The 10,705-nt window shown below is 43.6% G+C and overlaps 1 long non-coding RNA gene across 2 annotated transcripts in view; it reads right to left on the bottom strand.

The window, feature by feature from the left end:
* Positions 1-2,262: 2,262 nt before the first annotated feature.
* Positions 2,263-10,705, bottom strand: part of LOC139583780 (uncharacterized) — a 31,626-nt gene continuing 23,183 nt past the window's right edge. Inside the window, exons 4-5 of one of the 2 annotated variants that reach the window (XR_011676613.1) lie at positions 2,782-2,830; positions 2,263-2,501 (exon numbers count right to left, since the gene is read on the bottom strand). This is a non-coding gene — a long non-coding RNA (uncharacterized lncRNA). The remainder of the gene's footprint in view (positions 2,502-2,781; positions 2,831-10,705) is intronic. The other variant, XR_011676614.1, reaches the window with a different exon arrangement.

Below are 10,705 nucleotides of genomic sequence, written 5' to 3'. Positions count from 1 at the left end.
CATGTACTCTGTGTGCATACAGTACATGCACATGTGCTTGCCTTGCGTGTGTCTGTGTGTTGATAGAGAGAGCAAGCACGTGCCATGGGATTGCATACTTTTGTGTATGAATATCTCACCGCATGGTTTCATCTGTTTTGATAAAGTTTTGTGATGCAATATGCAGAAGAGGCAGCTTCTCGGGCACCTTCGACAGCTTGCCAAGGTGCATGAAAACAACTGACAGTACTGTAACTAATCGTGATGCAACAGCATGCAATGAGGTTGCTATGCATCTTCACTTGGGCCGGTAAATATGCTCCCTCTCCGTACAGGTATTGACATAGTTTCCAAAGCTTTGAAGAAAAGCAAAAGGGAGAACATCTGAGGAGTATGAACCATGGGCCATGAGGAGCAAAGATAAGCACGTGTACTAATTAATACTGACACTACTGTGCCGTATTGGCCACTCAAGAGTTGTAATGCGAAGAAACAGGAACAGTTATTGTAACTTGAGCCAACTTTTTTTCACAATCCAATTAACTAATTTAGAAAGATTCTTTCAAAGACTGTACCTAACTGTTTGACTTATAAGCAGTAAAATCTGCCCTTGAATCCTTTGATTATGTTTTTTACAGTACTATACCATTTGACAGACAATACAGCCTTTCAAGGATGTGGTATTCACATCAAAATGCTACTCCATCATATTCTTGTTTACCTTTAGATTATATTTGGATTCTTTCTGCTGGATGCTTGAACTCATTGACTGAGGCAGTCTCATAGTCTATTCCTACCACACACCACACACACAGTACCATCCTGACACCAAGCTTGTTTGCATGTGGAAACAGAGATAATTAATTGTCATGTCACACAAGTTCATAATTAGGCTTTTGTGTCTTTCGTCATCCTAAAACAATACTCTCTTAGTCTCACAATGAAAATTGGTGTAATACTGTACTGTACATCAGTCACTTGGTGTTCCAGCCCCACCCAGTACATTTCTCATAATCCTGCCATTATAATTAAACCTTACTCTTTGACATCCATACTTAGTAATGACACAAGTATCCTATTGTTTTTGACAGAGATGGTCTTGAGTTTTACAGTACTTAGGAGCAATCAGGGATTCGCTGTTATCATGGACTCAATCTGTACAATCTGTACAATCTGTACCGCGGCAGATTACTACCTGCTGGCCCCGGAGGCTTGGTGTTTTGGGGGGTAACTTCAGGCCCGTTCCACGTTATAACTATATCACCAGCAAATTGCTCTGATGAGGAGGGGGCCATTTTTAGAGACAAGGGAGGGTAGAGGGACATCTTATTTCGTTCATTGTCTGGTGGAACACTGTTAATGGAGTCTGAACTCTTGGCTGCCTGCAGTTGGAATCATTTGCTGTAATGGCCTTCATTTCACAGCCAGGCAGTGGGACCGAGAGGAGGCGAAGGTGTACAACAGGTTTCTCAGTAATCATTCACTGTCAATTTTGTTCAAATATTCTATGTGGTTGAGTACATTCAAGGCAATACAATGTACACTTGTATTTTCACCTTAACATTTCTCCAACAGTACTCTATGTATTTCGCAAGTCCTCAGAGACCACTGTTTCTAGCTGGCTGTTATTCTGTTGTTTAAATTTTTTCTTAACTATGCAAGTCAGTTAAGAACAAATTCATATTTACAATAACGGCCTACCCCGGTCAAACCCTAACCTGCAACCTAACCAGGGTCTGTAGTGACGCCTCTAGCTCTGAGATGCAGTGTCTTAGACCGCTGTGCCACTCGGGAGCCCATTGTCAGTCTCTCTCTGTAAGGATAACATTTGTTTTCATTCAGTGCCTCTTGCTCTACAATGGAATGAATGCACAGGAAGCGAACCTAGGATTTGAGGTGAGGGAAAAAGTTGGGAAACAATTTCACAATCAAAATGTAAAAACATTTGAGAGAGTGAGAAACTGTGCACAACATCTCACACCTTTTCATTATATACAGCCTAGAAACATCCTGCCAGACAGTTTTTGACCATTCTCCATAAATAAATAATCCAAAAGGAGTGTGAAGAAAGTTTAGTCATCTGCAAACCTACTTTGAGGTCCGTTTGCAAGGCGCAGAGACACTATTATTTCACTAGAAGGGTATACAGTGCATGCAGACCCCTTAATTTCTTCAAAATTTTGTTACGTTACAGCCTTATCCTAAAATGTATTTAAAAAAATGTTTTCCCTCAATCTACACACAATACCCCTTAATGACAAAGCAACAACAGGTTTAGACTTTTTAGAACATTTATTATAAACAAAAAACTGAAACATTACATTTACATAAGTATTTAGACCTTTTACTAAGTAATTTGTTGAAGAACCTTTGGCAGTGATTACAGCCTCGAGTCTTCTTGGGTATGATGCTTGCAACACCTACTCCCGTTCCCTCGCTCCGGCACTCAACTTCGCCGGTCTACTAACCATCGGTCCTGGCAACCCTCATTACGCACACCCGCTCCCCATCATTATGCACACCTGGAAGTATTGGTTTTGTCAAATAAATCATTAACTCTTAACTGTTTCATTGTTATAATTTACATATAAATGGCAAAGCAAAATACCAGTAATTATTAGATTTCCACTATTTTTGTTAATTGGGCATGATCAGAATTTCTGTACACTGTTCCCATACAAAGGCTTCTTCCACAGAGAAAATATTAATTTCTGCTAATCTCTTTATAAATTTTGTTACTTAGTAGAAATGACGGGATATAGCTTGTTGCACAATGTAGAATGAAGTACACTATACAAGTACCATGTCTTGAACAGAAAACTTGTCCTTGGTTTTGGCATTCGCATAGCATCTACAACAGTAAAGAATTGGAGCAATGAGAAGACGATGCATGGGAAAACTTCTATACATCGGCAAAACATGTCAGAGCAACATCAGTATTAATGAGCCATAATCAACAAAGGTATAATTAGCACCACTTTGTCCTCTTATGTATGTTTGTCATCATAAGCCAAGCTCGGGATGGGATGTGTGTGTGTCATGTGTTTTAGTTTATCATGTAGACATGGAAAATTGTTACACGCAACTGTCACGCCCTGACCTTAGAGAGACGTTTTATTTCTCTATTTGGTTAGGGTTTGTTGTGGGGTTGGCATTCTATGTTTTGCGTTTCTATGTTTTGGCTGGGTATGGTTCTCAATCAGGGACCGCTGTCTATCGTTGTCTCTGATTGGGAATCATACTTAGGCAGCCTGTTTTGCCACCTTAGATTGTGGGATGTTGTTTTTTGTTAGCTCTGTGAAGCCTACGGAACGTGACGTTCATTATTCTTTGGTTATTTTGTTTGGTGTTCTTTGTCAATAAATAATCATGAACACGTACCACGCTGCACCTTGGTCCACTTCTTCCGACGAATGTGACAGCAACATGGAACCATCGTTCAATCAATGTGATCTATTTGAGTGTGCCACCTGCCATGGAGGGACTGTAGGAATTCTAGTTCTTAAAATAGACTTGGAGAACTGACTTGATGAATCAAGGCACATCCAAGGTGCGAAATTCAAGTTTTGGGTCTCGATTCAATCCGTATCGTGGAAGTCCCTCAGTATAGCGCGATTTATATTTAAAGGTAATGATCCCGCGTTGGATTCACGGTATATGCTGCATATGTCGGCTCAATCGGAAATTACCTTAACATTTTAATTGCGCTATAATGCGGAACTTCTGGGATACAGATGGAATCGATCCCTAAGTGTCTAGTCTATTTGCACTGTCAGTACACAAAACAGCACAATGCTAACAATGGCTAGCTGTCATCAGCAGGGCACACTTCTCCAGCTAGCCTAAGGGATCCAATTTCCTCCATTCTATTACACACACCATTTGTGTTTTGAACTAAAAGTTTCTCATCTATGTTTTACATCAGTTGAAAAGCAGGGACATTACACCTTAAATGATTCATGATAAGAGTACAGCAGTTATAGAGAACCTTTTATGCTGCCATATGAGCCAGCTGGAGCATTAGGACGAGTGAGTGTTTGACAGTACTTGTGTTTACTGAATATGGCATAACACTCAACACAAACTGTCACTTAACACTTTCTGTACTTTTGAAACTGTTTGAAGAGACTGATCCTTCATACTCTATTTCGGTATTTATTTAATACATTCTGAAGTAGATAAGTTTCTCATTCCTCAGTAGAAACTGCCCAGTGGCTCAATTCAGTTCCTTCGAAATGGTGCCACATCCAGAGTGTATTTCTATAATAAAACCATTGGGAACAATGAAAAGGTGAAATTTTCCTGGTACTATAATTGAGTTTGACCAAGTCCACTGCTCTAGATGTGTTTGCCTAATCTCTCTGCAGTGGTGTTGTCTCGCTCTCTCCCTGGGAGACAGCGGAGGCCGATAAACTTTGCAGCTTGCTCGTACCTGCACACCACAACCTCTGCATTATTCATAGGATGGGGACTAGAGCATCTTCAAATGGCCTGTCATTTCCTTTTACCCTCCATCACAATGACCATATGCCGCAGACACTAGAAGAGGGCTGGGGGAGGCAGTTTGAGTGTGAGCCTGAATTCCCAGACACTAACACATGGATACATATACAGGTTTACCATGTGGTGGATAGATGCAGAGTAGGACGCTTGGGAACTCAAAATCTGCCATGGCAGATTTCAATCTTGTGCTGTTTCGCTGTCTCCTCCCACGATTTACACCCCCACAAAGCTATCGCACATCGGAAAGTAAACACAGTATGGTGGATGTAGCAGTCTTCCTCCAAAACAGAAGTGAATTTTCAGAAGTGCTGGAAAGTTTATGCGGGGGAAAAATCCACAAAACTTTAGTTTTTAACTAGTTATTTAGACTATACATCTGAGAATAAAGATCATTAGATTATTAGGTCATGAAAACTAAAGATTTAGATATAGAATAGGTCTAAAATGTACAGCATCAGCTGTTATATAAAAGGAAAATAAATGTACTGTGCAGTAGAGTAGCTACAATAGTTATCATTTTGAGTTAAAGTACACCGACATAGTTTTTTCTGCTGCTATTTTAATTTGCAGCTCTTTGACATCTTGTCAGCTACCTTTGAGACTTACCTTTCAGGATGGTGTCCATTGTTTTATTTGTATTTAACTGTTCTTTTACCAGGTAAGTTGACTGAGAACACATTCTCATTTACAGCAACAACCTGGGGAATAGTTACATGGGAAAGGAGGAGGATGATTCGGGCCAATTGTAAGCCTGGGATGATTAGGTGATCGAGATGGACAGCTTGGGAATTTAGCCAGGACACCAGGGTTAACACCTGTACTTTTACAATACATGCCATGGGATCTTTAATGACCACAGAGAGTCAGGACACCTGTTTAACATCCCATCTGAAAGACAGCACCCTACACAGGGCAGTGTCCCCAACCACTGCCCTGGGGCATTGGGATACTTTTTTAGACTTAAGGAACGAGTGCCTCCTACTGACCCTTCAACACCACTTCCAGCAGCATCTGGTCTCCCATCTAGGGACTGACCAGGACCAACCCTGCTTAGCTTCAGAAGCAAGCCAGCAGTGGGATGCAGGGTGGTATGCTGCTGGGCTTATTTGAGTGACGAACCCCCACAAGGTGTTTCCCTTAGAGGTTATTGGGATTGCTGTCAATGGGCGTCCCTAACGTCTCAATGTAGACATTAACATATCGTTAGCTCTTTCTGGGACCGTTCACTCAGAAAATGACTGGTCTCCAAAGGTCTCAAATCTAGCTCATTCAGAGCTCCAGATGAATATATATTTACTCAACTACATTTACGCCATCAGCAGTAATGTTTCTGTCAATTGTACAATCATCTTGCGATATATACAGAATACACATTTCAACAACTGCCGTGTGTCACGTATACTCCCTCTCTGTCCTCTAGGTCACCAGACTGCTGATTATTACGCACACCTGTCACCATCGTCACGCGCACCAGCGCTTATTGACACTCACCTGGACTCCATCACCTCCTTGATTACCTGCCCTATTTATGGCGCTCCTTTTGGTTCCTTCCCCAGGCATTATTGTTTCTGTTTCATGTCGGTACGCTGTTCGTGTTTCGTTCAAGTTTGTTTATTTATTAAATGTATTCACTCCCTGAACTTGATTCCCGACTCTGTGTACATCGTTACACCGTGTTTCTCCTATCCAAGATTTCGCTTTTAATAATTACTAAGACACCTGCCACATTTTTGTAGAAATTATTTTACTGAAAATGTTGTTTGATGCTAAATAAAATGCATTATTATTCCCATACCAAAATTACAGAGTAATTTGATATCATAATTGCTTGTAGTCTGCACCTATTTCTTCCATCAAAATTCATTAAAAACAACTCTGCAAGTGTAAACAGCATTTATCTAAATAATTTGTTAGCATTTACATTACAGCACAGAATACAGTGTTAATAACATAATAGTATGTTTTACCAAAGACAGCTGTAGGGATGAACTGTTGTTGTTTCATTGTCATTCACTGAATACATCTCAAATTGGGACAGGTGTCTCAAAATGGGACTCTTGTTTAAAGGCCACTGAATGCCAGCCGGCTGGAGTAATACAAAATATGCTCTCAAATGACATTCTGCACCATAAATAAGATGTAAACAGTTTGTGCCTTCTAGCAATCGATTTATCAATGTAGTCTGAATATTTTGTGCAGATGGAGGGCAATAAGTAATCATTTGAATTGGTACAATTTGTCTTGTTTTCAATCATTAAAAAGGTTTGATAATTGTTGATTCATACCCATGCTAACATGACATATCCGGTTTACCTACATGTTATCTATCTATTTTAAGTTGACAAAACGTTGACGTAACTAAACTATGAAAAGCTACTATGGACTGAGGCACGACGCTTTATTCAGGAATGAAAAGGGCCTTCCTTTGGGGAGATACAGTGGGGAAAGTATGACTAATCTCTCTGCAGCTGCATTTCGAAGTCGTCGGATTAGGAAACTGATCTATTTCCCCACATCCTGCTACACATGGATCTGCACTTTGATGAAGCATCAACCAAGCCGTCTGCCTCCATTAGCAGGCTCTCTGATTCTCCACCGTGCACTGACAACCGCTGGTGTGTGTGCATGCCTGTGTGTGTGAGTGAGGGAGTTTTGAGAGCAACTCAGATTGAAATTCATCACGAGAGCAGCCTGATTTACATATTTCGAGACTTTTTGGACAGTCTGAAGGATTTGGGAAGAAAAAAAGATTTGGGTAGAAGGCTGTTTATGATGAGTAAGATGAAGTCCCACATCTTTTAAAGCAGACACCCTTCAAATGCCCAGAAAATGTTCACTCAAGGTAAACTCATACTTAACTCATCCTTTAATTTGCATTGAAGTGGTAATTGGTAGCTTCAGTGCAGCCACCACAATATGCCATTTTCGAGATGCCATTTTGATTGTCATGTAAAGATATTGGTCTATAGAAGTACAGTATAGTCAGTGGAGGATCTTCAGTGTAGGAAGGGGAAGACCATCCTAGGCAGAAATTCACAGAAAAATAAAGAAACAATTAAAAAGTTATATTTTTTGGAAAAAACTATACTAAATATGTTCACGTCACCAAAATACCTGCAATGAATGTCTACAGTAGTCTCAATAGCACCCTCTAGGGTAGCTCCATGGTGTAGTCGGAGGACAGCTATTTTCCGTCCTCCTCTGGGTACATTGACTTAAATACAAAACCTAGGAGACTCTTGCTCCTCGCGCTCTTCCATAGACCTAGATGGTAATTATGATGACTTCCAGAGGCTGTCTTCCAACCAATCAAAGCTATTTACAGTATGAACCGACATGTTGTCTTTCCATTCAAAGGATCAGAGAATGAACCTTGTACCATTCATGTGTGATTTAGAAGCTTGGTGAGTTGGTGACATTGTAGAATAGATTGAGATCGTGAGTAGTGATAGTTGCGAATTTTTTGGATATTATTCAAATGTAACTATATATACAAAAGTATGTGGACACCCCTTCAAATGTATGGATTTGGCTATTTCAGCCACACCCGTTGCTGACAGGTGTATAATATCGTGCACACAGCCATCCAATCTCCATAGACAAACACTGGCAGTAGAATGGCCTCACTCAAGAGCTCATTGGCATTCAATGTGGCACCATCATAGGATGTCACCTTTCTAACAAAGTCAGTTCGTAAAATGTCTGCCCTGCTAGAGCTGCCTCGGTCAACTGTGAGTGCTGTTATTGTGAAGTGGAAACATCTAGGAGCAACAACAGCTCGGCCGTGAAGTGGTAGACCACACAAGCTCACAGTATGGGACCATAGCGCGTAAAAACATTACATTTACATTTAAGTCATTTAGCAGACGCTCTTATCCAGAGCGACTTACAAATTGGTGCATTCACCTTATGATATCCAGCGGAACAGCCACTTTACAATAGTGCATCTAACTCTTTTAAGGGGGAGGGGGGGGGGGTTAGAAGGATTACTTTATCCTATCCTAGGTATTCCTTAAAGAGGTGGGGTTTCAGGTGTCTCCGGAAGGTGGTGATTGACTCCGCTGACCTGGCGTCGTGAGGGAGTTTGTTCCACCATTGGGGTGCCAGAGCAGCGAACAGTTTTGACTGGGCTGAGCGGGAACTGTACTTCCTCAGAGGTAGGGAGGCGAGCAGGCCAGAGGTGGATGAACGCAGTGCCCTTGTTTGGGTGTAGGGCCTGATCAGAGCCTGAAGGTACGGAGGTGCCGTTCCCCTCACAGCTCCGTAGGCAAGCACCATGGTCTTGTAGCGGATGCGAGCTTCAACTGGAAGCCAGTGGAGAGAGCGGAGGAGCGGGGTGACGTGAGAGAACTTGGGAAGGTTGAACACCAGACGGGCTGCGGCGTTCTGGATGAGTTGTAGGTTTTTAATAGCACAGGCAGGGAGCCCAGCCAACAGCGAGTTGCAGTAGTCCAGACGGGAGATGACAAGTGCCTGGATTAGGACCTGCGCTGCTTCCTGTGTGAGGCAGGGTCGTACTCTGCGAATGTTGTAGAGCATGAACCTACAGGAACGGGTCACCGCCTTGATGTGAGTTGAGAACGACAGGGTGTTGTCCAGGATCACGCCAAGGTTCTTAGCACTCTGGGAGGAGGACACAATGGAGTTGTCAACCGTGATGGCGAGATCATGGAACGGGCAGTCCTTCCCCGGGAGGAAGAGCAGCTCCGTCTTGCCGAGGTTCAGCTTGAGGTGGTGATCCGTCATCCACACTGATATGTCTGCCAGACATGCAGAGATGCGATTCGCCACCTGGTTATCAGAGGGGGGAAAGGAGAAGATTAATTGTGTGTCGTCTGCATAGCAATGATAGGAGAGACCATGTGAGGATATGACAGAGCCAAGTGACTTGGTGTATAGCGAGAATAGGAGAGGGCCTAGAACAGAGCCCTGGGGGACACCAGTGGTGAGAGCACGTGGTGCGGAGACAGATTCTCGCCACGCCACCTGGTAGGAGCGACCTGTCAGGTAGGACGCAATCCAAGCGTGGGCCGCGCCGGAGATGCCCAGCTCGGAGAGGGTGGAGAGGAGGATCTGATGGTTCACAGTATCAAAGGCAGCCGATAGGTCTAGAAGGATGAGAGCAGAGGAGAGAGAGTTAGCTTTAGCAGTGCGGAGCGCCTCCGTGACACAGAGAAGAGCAGTCTCAGTTGAATGACTAGTCTTGAAACCTGACTGATTTGGATCAAGAAGGTCATTCTGAGAGAGATAGCAGGAGAGCTGGCCAAGGACGGCACGTTCAAGAGTTTTGGAGAGAAAAGAAAGGGATACTGGTCTGTAGTTGTTGACATCGGAGGGATCGAGTGTAGGTTTTTTCAGAAGGGGTGCAGAAGGGGTTTTTCAGAAGGGGTTTCAGAACTCTCGCTCTCTTGAAGACGGAAGGGACGTAGCCAGCGGTCAAGGATGAGTTGATGAGCGAGGTGAGGTAAGGGAGAAGGTCTCCGGAAATGGTCTGGAGAAGAGAGGAGGGGATAGGGTCAAGCGGGGGGGGGATAGGGTCAAGCCGTCACAAGACGCGAGATTTCATCTGGAGAGAGAGGGGAGAAAGAGGTCAAAGCACAGGGTAGGGCAGTGTGAGCAGAACCAGCGGTGTCGTTTGACTTAGCAAACGAGGATCGGATGTCGTCGACCTTCTTTTCAAAATGGTTGACGAAGTCATCCGCAGAGAGGGAGGAGGGGGGAGGAGGGGGAGGAGGATTCAGGAGGGAGGAGAAGGTGGCAAAGAGCTTCCTAGGGTTAGAGGCAGATGCTTGGAATTTAGAGTGGTAGAAAGTGGCTTTAGCAGCAGAGACAGAAGAGGAGAATGTAGAGAGGAGGGAATGAAAGGATGCCAGGTCCGCAGGGAGGCGAGTTTTCCTCCATTTCCGCTCGGCTGCCCGGAGCCCTGTTCTGTGAGCTCGCAGTGAGTCGTCGAGCCACGGAGCAGGAGGGGAGGACCGAGCCGGCCTGGAGGATAGGGGACATAGAGAGTCAAAGGATGCAGAGAGGGAGGAGAGGAGGGTTGAGGAGGCAGAATCAGGAGATAGGTTGGAGAAGGTTTGAGCAGAGGGAAGAGATGATAGGATGGAAGAGGAGAGAGTAGCGGGGGAGAGAGAGCGAAGGTTGGGACGGCGCGATACCATCCGAGTAGGGGCAGTGTGGGAAGTGTTGGATGAGAGCGAGAGGGAAAAGGATACAAGGTAGT

Source organism: Salvelinus alpinus, chromosome 8, assembly GCF_045679555.1.
Source record: "Salvelinus alpinus chromosome 8, SLU_Salpinus.1, whole genome shotgun sequence".
NCBI classification, from domain to species: Eukaryota; Metazoa; Chordata; class Actinopteri; order Salmoniformes; family Salmonidae; genus Salvelinus; species Salvelinus alpinus.
Note: the sequence above shows the minus strand (reverse complement) of the source record. Positions and strands in the feature narration are given on the sequence as shown.